The sequence below is a fragment of the Portunus trituberculatus genome, chromosome 19 (assembly GCF_017591435.1).
Source record: "Portunus trituberculatus isolate SZX2019 chromosome 19, ASM1759143v1, whole genome shotgun sequence".
In the NCBI taxonomy this organism is placed as follows: domain Eukaryota; kingdom Metazoa; phylum Arthropoda; class Malacostraca; order Decapoda; family Portunidae; genus Portunus; species Portunus trituberculatus.
In genome coordinates, this window is record NC_059273.1 from 16,760,566 (window position 1) to 16,773,913 (window position 13,348).

General features: G+C 46.9%; 1 protein-coding gene across 1 annotated transcript in view; it reads right to left on the reverse strand.

The window, feature by feature from the left end:
* The window catches only part of LOC123506090 (ubiquinone biosynthesis monooxygenase COQ6, mitochondrial-like), a 52,755-nt gene that overhangs the window by 6,311 nt on the left and 33,096 nt on the right, over positions 1–13,348 (reverse strand). The gene's annotated exons all lie outside the window — the stretch shown is intronic.

A 13,348-nucleotide genomic window follows, 5' to 3' on the forward strand; every position in this document is an offset into this window, starting at 1 on the left:
TAAAAGTTATTTCAGCAAATATAGGATTTTTTAATGTAAAATCCATTTTTATGTACATACTTACCCATAATTGATAACTATTGCTTAAACTCCTCATTCCCACAGCAAACTTACACCATGTCTAACAGCTCAAGAAAAAGAAACAAAAAAATATTTAAGGTGCCCTTTCTTGTTTTCTTTGAGAAGACACCCAGCCCATTTTCTACTCCCAGGTACCACCCATCAGGCCGATTCTCTCATTTGCCTCTAGCCTAAAAGGTCAGAGGGGAGGGAGGAAGGGAAACTCAATTACAATTTATAATTTTACTTCACCAAGTCACCCTCTGCGAAGTGGAGCTTCCCCATGAGATACGCTTTGCCACGTCATGCAATCAGTAGCTTGCACGTCGTCATGCTGGGCAGACGTTCGTTGTATGGGAACTTGTTTTGGTGTTTTCCCCTTTTCAGGTAAGGCCACATCGCCCGTTACGCGGGGACAGTGCCTTCTATCCGTTACCCAATCCTTGGAGCAGGTAGAGCCGTACAAGTGGCTTTATTTTTATTGTGTGGCAGATGTACCGAGCTTATGGCTTTTGTTGTTGTACCACATGGTAACAGCCATGTCTTCTGGTGAGGAGTCCACTGGCCCTTCCTTGGGTTTCCCCCTCGGTTCCAGGACCAGAAGGAATGCCCATATTCAGGTTAGGGATGGTGGTTCTGCCAGTGGTCTCCCACGGCTTGGAAGTTTGCGGGAGACTAACCACTCACTGGGCCATGGCACGCTTGGGCCTGCAGGTGTCTACAAGCTCTCCACTTTACCACACTTATTTCCCTCACAGGATGCCACTCCTTGGGGTGTAGTTTTGACAGTCCTTGCAGAGTTAAGGGATGAAGTGAAAAGTTGAAAACGGACAGACTGCCGCCTGGTCCCGTGCCAAGCAGGGTGAATGAGGGAGCAAGTACTTCTCAATGTATGCAGCACATTGGTTCACCTGTTCACATTTTTGCTGGATTCCCTGATCCTATCTGTGAAGCTGGTGCTCTCACTGAGCAGTACTTTAGTGACAGTGTATTATGCATAATGCTGAGGTTTTTGAACCTCTGGATACGGTCTCCGAGGACATTGACCAACAGGTAGCAGAAATGGTGAACTTTGTTTACTGACAGAATGCGTGGTGAAGATTCCAAAGTTGATATTACTTAGAGGCCGAGGAATTGCCACGCCCAAGCTCCAGTGGATTGCAATCCAGTGGTTTTGGATGCGCTCAGATGTGATGCAAAGAAGACAGATCACCATTTACAGGATGTTAGCAAGGACATTCTACAGGCAGCAATAATTGTAACGAAGTCCCTTCTGGTGTTGGATAAGGTTGCTCAAGACGGAGGCCTGCCAGAGGTAGCTCGAGCAGTGTGTGTGCTTAACGGAGCATTGGCTTTGTTAGGTAATGCTAATTACAAGAGCAACTTGGCAAGGCGTTTTGCCATGAAACACGAGATCAATCACAAGTATGCATGCCTTTGTTCCAGCAAAAGTACCAGTTACTCGTTTTCTGTTCATTGGTGCTGTTTCTCAGTCTGCCAAGCAAATTGCAGACCAATCTCATAGCCAAGAAGCTCACCTCTGCATGGTTACTGAGGTTCGCCTTTGTACAGGAGTTTCACCAGGTAGCAGCCTTATGGTCAGCTGCGGCACAGGGCTAGAGGTCCTCAGTGGCACTACATTACACGCCAGGACTCTGTTCCAAAGAATGCCAAGAGCCGAGGCCAGCACAGGCCAAGTTATTTTGCCTTTTTTTTTTTTTTTTTTTTTGAGACTAAAGAAGAATGGTGAATATAGGATGGTGCTAAATTTGAAAAATTAAATAAACACATTCCATATAAACACTTTAAAATGGAGAATTAATGAAGGTGATTTTTTTTAGTTTCAATTGACCTTAGGCATGCCTACTATTCTGTCAAGATTGCAGAAGAGCACCAATGTTTTCTGTTTCACTTGGCATGGAAAGATTTATCAGTTTACATGCTTGCCTAATGGTATTGCTGAGGGTCCTAGGCCTTTCACCAAATTAATGAAACTTGTTTTTCCAGCTTTGAGAGAGAGGGGTTTTACAATTACCAATTACATTGATGATTCTCTTATTTGTAAGTTCTCTGCAAGGCTGCCTCACAGTTTTAGTTCCTACTAAGTGGATTGAATGCCTGGGTAATATGATTGACACAGAGACTATAACTGTTTCATTACCAGCATGCAGAGTGGATACCATACCCAACAGTTGTCAAACACTTATGTGTAAAAGTAAGGAAAAAATCCGGGAGGTGACCATGGTTACTGGTCTGCTGGTGGCGGCTACCCCTGCAGGTGAGTTAGGGAGACTTCACTACAGGAAGTTGGAGGCAGCTAAAACTGCAGCATTGTGTCAGGTGAATGGGGACTTTGATCAATTTATGGTTCTTATGGATGACATGAAATTGGACCTTCACTGGTGGCTACATAACATGTCCGTACAATGTCGGAAGATTTTCCGTGCAGCTGCCAACATTCACTTGTTCACTGATACTTCTACCACTGGTTGGGGTGGCCAACTCCACCATATGACTCCAGGTGGGAGTTGGTCATCTGAGGAGAAATTGCTGCACATCAATGCATTAGAGCTCAAAGCTATCCTGTTTGCTCATCAAGCATTCACTTGTGAGCTCTGTGGGAGACATATTAAAGTCTTTCGTGATAATACTACTGATGTAAACTATGTGTGGTACGAAATCACTTATATGTAACTTTCTTTCCACTTTGATTTGGGACTGGTGTGTGAGGAATCAGGCATGGGCAGAGAAAACCTTTTGCGGATTATGCCTCTCGCACGTTTAATGATAGGCATGAATGGAAGCTTGACGAGCACATTTTTTGTAGCATTTCTTCCAGTTTTGGTACTCCTTCCATTGCTTTATTTGCATCCAGGCTGAATAGGGAAGTGGCTACATTTTGTTCATGGACACCAGATCCAGAAGCAAAATTCTTTAATGCTTTCACATTACACTGGGCACAGTTTGACTTGGCTTACCCTTTTCCCCTATTCTCTCTAATTGCTAAGTGCCTCCAGCAGATCCGTGCGGAACAAGCAAGGGTGTGGATGGTGGTGCCATTATGGACGTCTCAACCCTGGATGGGAACTCTCCTACAACTATTGTTCGACTTCCCCAGGCTCCTTAACTCATTTGCCCCTGAAGCTAGAAAACATGCGCCGCGCTCCATCTGGGCGGCACGCGCGCATGCCAAGATTTGAAGCTTCAGTATTGAATAATCAATGTTTTAGCCATAAACTCAATATATTCATCACATACTATATATCAGGATGTGTAAAAATATTTGTATGTTACAATACACTTCCCATTGCTATGCTAAAAAGGAAAACAATACAAAATTTTATTTTTTATATTTTACGTTTTTAAATTTTTTTTTTTTTATTACAGTTCGGGAGATTTCTCCCTGAATTTCTTGGGTGGTGGTGCTGTGATGGCAGAGATGGAGGGCTGTGAGGGAAAGGCTGAGGTGGAGGGGAGTGTGGTGAAGCCGGAGGTGGAGGGCTGTGAGGGAAAGGCAGAGGTGGAGGGGAGTGCGGTGAAGCTGGAGGTGGAGGGCTGTGAGGGAAAGGCGGAGGTGGAGGGGAGTGCAGTGAAGCCGGAGGTGAAGGGCTGTGAGGAAAAGGCTGAGGTGGAGGGGAGTGCGGTGAAGCCGGGGGTGGAGGGCTGTGGCCTGGTGGTGGTGAGGGTGGGCAGAGGAGGTGTCTTGCATTGGGTGGTGGGGAGTGGTGGCTCCAGGCATAGCAAATGGCAACATATACCTGTCATGCAAAATATACATTATTTCAAACACGAAATAAATTGAGAGAGAGAGAGAGAGAGAGAGAGAGAGAGAGAGAGAGAGAGAGAGAGAGAGAGAGAGAGAGAGAGAGAGAGAGAGAGAGAGAGAGAGAGAGAGAGAGAGAGAGAGAGAGAGAGAGAGAGAGAGAGAGAGTCAGAGAGAGAGCTCATATGTCAGCACACACACACACACACACACACACACACACACACACGCACACGCACACACACACACACACACACACAGCGGAGTGCCACAGGGGTCAGTATTGGCACCAATACTTTTTCTCAGTATATATAAATGACATGCCAGAGGAGTGAACAGCTACATAAATCTGTTTATGGACGATGCGAAACTGTGCAGTCATTAAACAAAAGAGGATTGTGAAATACTACAGGAAGACTTAAACAAGATCTGGAAATGGAGCAAAAAATGGGAGATGGAATTCAATGTGGACAAAAGCCATGTCATGGAAATGGGAAAAAGTGAAAGACGACCAGTGGGAATCTATAAGATGGGAGATGGAGTAGAACTAGAAAAAGTAAAAAAGGAAAAGGACTTGGGAGTGACAATGGAAGAAAATAATCAACCGATTAGCCATATTGATAGAATTTTCAGAGAGACGTATAATTTGGTAAGGAATATTGGAGTAGCATTTCACTATATGGACAAGGAAATGATGAAGAAATTGATAAGTACTAAAATAAGACCTAGATTGGAATATGCAGGAGTTGTGTGGACTCCCCATAAAAAGAAACACATAAGAAAATTAGAGAGACTACAAAAAATGGCTACAAGAATGGTTCCAGAATTTAAAGGGATGGCATATGAGGAGAGACTAAAGGCAATGGATCTACCAACCTTGGAGCAGAGAAGAGAGAGAGGGGATCTGATACAAGTTTATAAATTGATTAACGGAATGGATGAAGTGGATAATGAGAAATTGATACTGAGAGAAGAATATGACTTTAGAAGCAAAAGATCGCATAGTAAGAAACTAAGGAAGGGACAATGTCTGAGAGATGTTAAAAAATTTAGTTTCCCGCAAAGATGTGTTGAGACTTGGAACAGTTTGAGTGAGGAAGTGGTATCAGCAAAGAGTGTACATAGTTTTAAAGAAAAATTGGATAAGTGTAGATATGGAGACGGGACCACACGAGCATAAAGCCCAGGCCCTGTAAAACTACAACTAGGTAAATACAACTAGGTAAATACACACACACACCACACACACATCACACACACACGCACACACACACACACACATATGGCTTCAAACGCGAAATAAAAAACGCAAAAAGTAGAAGCAAGTTTCAACATGACAGCGCACACACACACACACACACACACAAGGCCCGGTAGCTCAGTGGTTTGAGCGCTGGCTTCACAAGCCAGTGGACCGGGGTTCGATTCCCCGGCCGAGTGGAGATATTTGGGTGTCTCTCCTTTCACGTGTAGCCCCTGTTCACCTAGCAGTGAGTAGGTACGGGATGTAAATCGAGGAGTTGTGACCTTGTTGTCCCGGTGTGTGGTGTGTGCCTGATCTCAGGCCTATCCGAAGATCAGAAATAATGAGCTCTGAGCTCGTTCTGTAGGGTAACGTCTGGCTGTCTCGTCAGAGACTGCAGCAGATCAAACAGTGAAACAGTGAAACACACACACACACAAACGCGAAAACCTGCAAAAAACTACGAATGGAAACACTATGAGAGAGAGAGAGAGAGAGAGAGAGAGAGAGAGAGAGAGAGAGAGAGAGAGAGAGAGAGAGAGAGAGAGAGAGAGAGAGAGAGAGAGAAGGAAGAATTATCACCAGATAGTGGGGGGTGGGAATGACGGACATGATATCTCTCTCTCTTTCTCTGTAAGCTGGTGGCTGTGGCTGCTACAGCTGACGAAACAGAGAAAAAATAAACCTTCATGCAAAAACTTACTCTTGTCTGCGATATAATAGTTACATATATTCATTTTCCTAGAGTTCTAAGAGAACAAATGGCTGCTGGTTTTCTTGGTTACACTCATTTAAAACACTTATGGCCAACAAGACGTAATAATACGTCCCCGGACTGGAGGTAAGGCTTGTGGACGCATATATACATCACCGGACTGTCGCGTGTAGCCACCATGACGTATATTTACGTCCCCGGACTGAAAGGATTAAGAGCAGGGCAGATGTACTGACACACCCTTCCCTTGCCGGGTCGCACTCAGTCATGTGACACACACACAGCTCATGGCATGCTTACTATCTGGGAGACCTTATGAGAATTAGATGTTTCTGCAACAGGTGCGGACATCTTGCTTGCTTCCTGGAAGCCGGGCACAGCTAAACAATACCAACTGCATGTTGCTAGGTGGCACCAGTTTTGTACTAGATGGGGCGTCAATCGGCTTAGTTTTTCTGCCTCCCACATCATTACCTTCTTGACCGAAACATTTCATTGGAATGTGGGCTATAACAGCGTTAACAATGCGAGGGGGTGCTCTTTCTTCATTAGGCATTGTAGGAATCATCCACTGATTTGCAGGTTCATGAAAGGGGTCTTCAACCTCAGACCGCCTACACCCAGGTATACAGCGATATGGGACGTACAACCAGTCTTACAAAAACTATGATCCATGCATCCCTTGCGGGACCTATCATTAAAAGATCTCACCTTAAAACTTGTCAAGTTGATGGCAATCACTCAGGCAGCCAGGGTTCTGACCTTACATTTATCAGTGCTTCATGGCATGGATGTTAACAATTATTATACTTCCATACCGCTGGGTGGAACTGTTAAGCAATGTAGACCTAACTTTAATATTTGCAGGTGAACTTTCAGGCTTATTCTCCTGATGATAGTTTGTGTGTTGGTAAAACTTTGTTGGAATACATGGCAAGGACCAAGGATCTTAGGCATGGTGTCCAGCACAACGATTTCAATTTGTTTTTTAGCTTTAACAAGCTGCACAATGCTGTATCCAAAAGCCACTATAGTACGGTGGGTAAAGTCACTGACTTGTATGTCTGGTGTGGACACAACAATATTCAAAGTAGGTAGTGTATGGCCGGCTGTGGCATCAAAGGCCAAGGCTATGGCAGTGCCAATGACGTGTATCATGCAAAAAGCTGGTTGGTCTAGTGCAACTACGTTTGCAATATTTTATAATAAGCCCATTGTAACAGCTTCTGATCTGTTTCAGGATGTGGTCCTTCTACAGGCAGTGGTCGGTGACATGTGTCATGTGCTTACATTTCATGGTGTCTTCTGTTACCAGGCATCATTAGTAGGTCTGTAGAATGTACTAATTGTCAGTATTCATGTTTGTTTTGTCTGGGGTCATGTTTGTCCCATGGGTTCCAGGTGTATGTTTCTGTAATTAACTTTTCAGTTAATTAAAATTCTATTCACAGTTGGGATTGGTTGCCTTTTCTATCAATTCTATCCATTATTCAAACCCGACACCTACATGGCTTCAAAGCCTCATGGGGAAGCTCCACTCCGCTGAGGGTGACTTGGTGAAGTAAATTTAATAAAGTACATGAGACTTACCTTGGTCAGTTGAAGTGTGCTTGTGCGAGGCAAGTTGTGGTAGTTGTCGTAAAACAGGGGTAGCATGTGCAAGGCAAGTCACCTCTGCTGGAGGGGAGCTTTCACATGCCCACCGCTCCTTCCCTGTCTAGTATGTTATGATAATTCCTAGTACAGGCAACCCCAGCTTAACGAAGGGGTTACCTTCCTAAAAAACACTTCGTTAGGCGAAACTTCGTTAAGCGAACCGATTATAACAAGTTTAACTCCTGACTTGAACTTCCATTGAGAGTAAGCAAAGCGAGAGTGCATCATAGTACAGTGAAGGGTTTAATGAAAGTAAAAATTATGAAGTTAAACATTTAGGCAGTTTAATTTAAGTTATTATAATGTACACTAATGTATGAATGTACGTAACCTTGTAATGTTTATGATCTTAAATTTATGGAGGAAGAGTGAAACAGGAAAGACACTAACCGGCAACCTGTGGAATAAAAACAAAGGGCGCATCATTGTATCACATACAAAACTTATGTACCACATTTCCACAAGGCTTTCCATTTTATCCATTGTAGAGTCACGAGTTCAGGCGGTTCTATTAGCTTGCAACGAAGATATGGTCTCACCAGCCTTCTTAATAGAGTCTGCTGACTTGAAAATAGTAGAGACAGTAGATGGAGTCAAGATGGTGGCAAGCAATGCTATAGTTTTCTTGCCTCTCTTGTGTCTGTGAATAATATCCAGCTTCATTTCGAGAGTAAGAGACTTACTGGTCTTCTTAGGAATGCTAGGCCACATTGCAGGGCGTTTTGGTGGTAAGTTGAGCGAGGGAAGACGACGCTGTTATGTTTTGAACAGGGGAGTGAGTGGTACACGTGTTGTCCACGAGAGGCTTGATCTTGATCTTGATCTTGATTTTACAGGTGTCCCAGGATTTCTTCTGAGGCAAGCCATAGTATTGGCAGTTCCTGGTGTATTGAAAAGCCTGTCGACTTGCGTGATACGGCGGGCTTTCAAACTTGGAAAAAATTACCTGGATAAAACTTTGTTAAAGCGAGTTTGGGGTTCGTTAAACGAGGAGATGGTAGTAAAATGCTTATCATGACAGACCTGAGCCAGCAGTACTCGCCTCCCAAGCCACTCCCCTCCATGGGACGCAGCACCCACCTCTCCATCCTGTGGACACCCACCCCCACCACCTCGGTTCCCAGGTCAACTGTCACCAGATCCCACAGGCCCATGCCTGACTCCGCCATGAGGGAATTTGGGCAGTGGCTGACACATCACCCGTGGACCGAGGTACTGGAGGAGGAAGACATCCACACAAAATGGCGGAACTACTTCACCACCACAACGGAAGCCTTCCACCACTACTTCCCCACCAAGAACATCACAGTGGACCCATCTGATGCCCCTTGGATGGCGCCCTGCATCAAACGACTCCTTTGTCAGCGTGACAGGGCTTTCCACTCTAGCCCTGACCAGTACAGGAGATTAAGGAACAGAGTTATCAGGGAAATTAAAAAAGCCAAGGCAAGCTACTACCCAGATAAAATTCACCATCTCAAGCTTGCTAACAACAGACAGTAGTACGACAAGATTAAGTCTTTGTGTGGTTTACAAAAACAAGCCTCTTCTCTTCCCTGTGTTTCACACCTTTCACCTGACAACGCGGCCGAAGAGATAAACGGTCACTTCGCTGCGATCTGTCAGACACTCCCTCCCCTTCACTCTACTACTCTCCCAGCCTACCTCCCTGCCTCCTCCCTTCCACCCCCTGTCCAGGAGGTTGATGTTTACAGGAAGCTTCTTAAATTTAAACTAAACAGATCCACCACTCCCACTGACCTCCTCATAAAAATTTACAGAGAATTTGCCCCAGAACTTGCCACACCCCTTTGCTCTATCATCAACGCCTCCCTTTCTCAACATTCCTGCCCCTATGACTGGAAGACATCTTACGTCACCCCCAAAATTTCCAATCCACAGTCACTGAATGATCTAAGACCAGTCACCATCACCCCTATACCCAGCCTTATCTGTGAGGATTTTGTGTTCAACTGGGCCTATAACAAAATTTGTAACTCTATTGACACACAACAATTTGGCAATATTAAATCCACCTCCACATCTCACTACCTTGTCAGCTTCCTGGAATTCATCCACAGCCACCTGGACAAACGCAACACTTCTCTAGCTATTGCTTTTGTGGACTTCAGAAAGGCCTTTGATCTTGTTGATCACACTGTTGTGATAAATAAAGCCATCACTCTGGGTCTCTCTCCCTACCTGATAGCGTGGCTGGCAGACTTCCTCACGGGAAGGCGTCAGGCCGTTCGTTATCAGGGCTCTGTCTCCTCTTTCCAACAGCTCACATGCGGGGTCCCTCAGGGGACCAAGATGGGTCCTCTGTGCTTCCTCATCCTTATCAACAATGCTCTCATCCACACTCCCACCGCTGGAAGTATGTGGATGACTGCACCGTGGGTGTACCCGTCAACAACACCAACCCAGACTTCTCAGCACTTCAGTCCACTCTTAGCCAACTACAGACGTGGACGGAGGACAACAAAATGACCATCAACCACACCAAGACCATGGTGATGCATATTTGTACCTCCACAGCAGCAGTCTCCCCTTCCCAGCTATCTGTGGGCCCTCACTCCCTCCAGATGGTCCGCAGCACCAAGCTTCTAGGTGTCTTGGTGGATGATCAATTATCATGGAAGCAGCATGTTTCCAACATCATCAGGTCAACCTCATACAAAATCTATTTGCTGCGCCGACTCAGGTCCCTGGGAGCACCGGGAGATGAGCTGAGGGGAGTGTACCTCACCTTTATACTCCCTAAGCTCATGTATGCTGCCCCAGCATGGTCCTCCTCCCTGAACCTCACACAATGACAACAGCTGGAGAGGGTTCAGAAGAGGGCGTTCAGGGTCATCCTTGGGCCTGCCTACAGGTCCTACGAGGACGCCCTGACCTGCCTGAGTCTGCCGAGGCTGGCCACAAGACACCAGGAAGCCTTGGAAAAATTTGGGGAAGGACTGCTGCGTCATCCACGTCTCCGCCACCTCCTACCCCCAGACGTGCCTCCCCCTGCTCGCGCCACCCGACACCAGAATCGTGTGGCGCCCTTACGAGCACCGCGCGCACTTATCGGTACCGACTTAGCGCGGTGCCCACTATTGTGCGAGCCTTAAATAAGTAAATTAATAAGTGAATTCTTGGTTAAGTTAGATCCATAGTTAGGTTAAGTATTTCATTTCATTGTTTTAATGTCCCCCTCCTGTACATTTTCAGAGTAATTTTTTTACATTGCCAAATGAATGAACCGTATATTATTATTACCCGAGTGAGCGAAGGGTGCGCTCTCTCGACCGGTCTGATCGTGTTGCCTTTCAGCCCTGCTGCGAGGACTGCGGCGGGGCTGGACACCGCTCCAGCACTTGCCCCAGCCCGAAGGAGGTAGTGTCAGCGGGAAGCGACTACAGGCTGAAGGCAGGGGCCGCCTCTCAGCCGGCCAAAACTCCAGTGCCCCAGCTTGTGTGAGGAGTCACTACACCGTTGGCAGCGCGCAGGTGAGAGGCGCCGTGGATGGGAGGTCGTGTTGCATGACTGTGGACAGTGGCACAGATCACACGCTGGTGTGACCAGGGCTAGTGGAGGCTGAGTGGTTGCCAGACTCGCCTCAACAGCTGTGTGGAATGACGGGGGACTGCATGTCGCTGTAGGGTCCGGTGAATGCTTATGTGCGTGTAGGTGGCGTGGAGGAAAACATGCCGGTCTTCGTCGCTGACCTGGACGAGGAGTGTTTACTGGGATACGACTACCTGACGAGGATAGACGCCTGTGTTGACTTCAGGCAGAAGACAATGACAGTACGTGGCCATGACGTGCCTTTCCTTCGTGAAGTCAGGCGTGCCGAGGTAGTTACCATGAAGCGACTGAGGCTGCCCCCACACACCGAGGCCCGCGTTCAGTGCCGTTTAACACATGTGATGAAGGAGGCTGAGGGTCTGGTGGAGCCTGTGAGTGACCTGCGGCTGGCTGACGGTGTGGCACTTGGAAGGAGCCTCGTAGGAACGGGGGAGGAGTTAGTCACTGTGTTACTGGCTAACTTCTCTGACAAGGCTCGAAATATACCCGCCGGCACGCCGGTTGGGGCATGTAAAGAGGTGCAGCGGACCGAAGCACGGCGGCAAGCAGAGCGGCCGTGTGTGGCGGGCCTGTTGCCGGGCTTCCTGGAGGACCTGGCGCAGCAGAGCGCCACCCACCTGAAGGAGGTGCAGACGGAGCGGCTCGCGGAAGCCCATCGTGAGGTGCGTGGCAAGCTGAGGACGGCGAATCGCGCTATGAAGGAGCTGTACGATCGCCGCATGCGAGACGCCAGGTATGCAGAGGGGGACAGGGTGTGGCTGCACAATCCCCGACGCAGGCGTGGCCTCTTGCCGAAGCTGCAGAGCCCTGGGAGGGGCCCTATACCGTTGTGGCCGTGCACTCGGCGGTCACGTACAAGATTAGGAGAGGTCACAAGCGGGCGTTGGTAGTGCACGTGGACCGCTTGTGGCGCTACCACGGCCCTGGTAGCTTCTCTTGTGGTTCAGATGAGCCCGAGGAGGAAGGAAGTGCCGAAGATGTCCCGGAAGCGATGGAGGACGTCCCCAAGGAGGTTGAGGAGGCAGTGGGTGGTGATGTAGGTGACAGCCAGCTGGTGGTGGAGACTGCTGCTTGCCCTGTCCGTCACCGCCGGCCTCCAGTGTATCTGAGAGATTTTGAACTGTCCTAAATGTTCTAGTTTATTTTGTATGCATTTTGCCTTTCTGTTTTATAGTGTGAGGAAGGTCGGGTCGACCTTTTTGTAAGGGGAGTGCAGTATTTACGAATGTGTATGTATGTGCATATGTGTGTTTGCGTGGGCTGGCTTTGTGAGTGTTAGCGCGCAGCGCGAGTGAGCAGTCTGCAAGAGAGAACGTGCAAGGCAAGACTGGGAGATGCACGCTCTGTTATTAAGACGTGCTGCCTGCTGCTGTGGTCTGTTGTGCCCGCCCCTGGGGACGCCTGTGGAGTGCCTGAGTGCCCTGTGTGTGTGTGTGTGTGTGTGTGGAGGCTGCCCTGTGATGTACTGTGAACTGAGGACTCAGTAAAGGACGTGAGTAAGCTGGTGTTTCTCTGTCCGGCTGTGCCTGCCACCCACCCGCCATTGTGTGCCTCATGCTGATGTGCTCCTGGGTGCTCCAGACCCTTGACAATGAAGCTGATGCAGCCAGTGAAAGTGGACAACCATGGGTGAGAAGGTAATAATAACATATTTACAATCTTTCAGTAGAAGAAAGACAAACCAAGGAGTGACAAAAGGCAAACCCAACCGCTGTTGAAAAGGAAAAAAATGAGCCGGTGCAAGCGCTGAGCCGAAGACATGTAAGCCCTGTGACAACAAAGAGGCGAATGAGGGAATCAGCCTGATGGGTGGTACCTGGGAGCAGAAAGTGGGCTGGGTGTCTTCTCAAAGATAACGAGTAAGGGCACCTCAAGTATTTATTTAGTTTCTTTTCTTGAGCTTTTAGACATGGTGTAAGTTTGCTGTGGGAATGAGGGGTTTAAGCAATAATTAATAATTATGGGTAGTAGTATGTGTAATAACAAAGAAGAAAACAAACTCAATACTTGTAGAGTAATAAGTTTCTGCTTTTGATCACTGATGATACTAATATTCTTGTGTGGTATATGATTTTAAACAATAACATTTCCTTTTATAGCAGGTCTTTACTTTAATATTTCCTTTACAAAGAAATAAATGACTGTCACTGCAGTAAAGGCTGGCATCTGAATGTACTGAGTTGTTATTCAGTGAGAGAGGCAACTTGTACTACTCAGGGAAATCTATGTGAGGCTTGGTTAGGACCTACGTGGCAACACTTACACCACAGTTGATGAACTTCATAAGCTTACATATACTAAATTCCTTATGACTTCTCTTGAAGAAACAATAATGAAA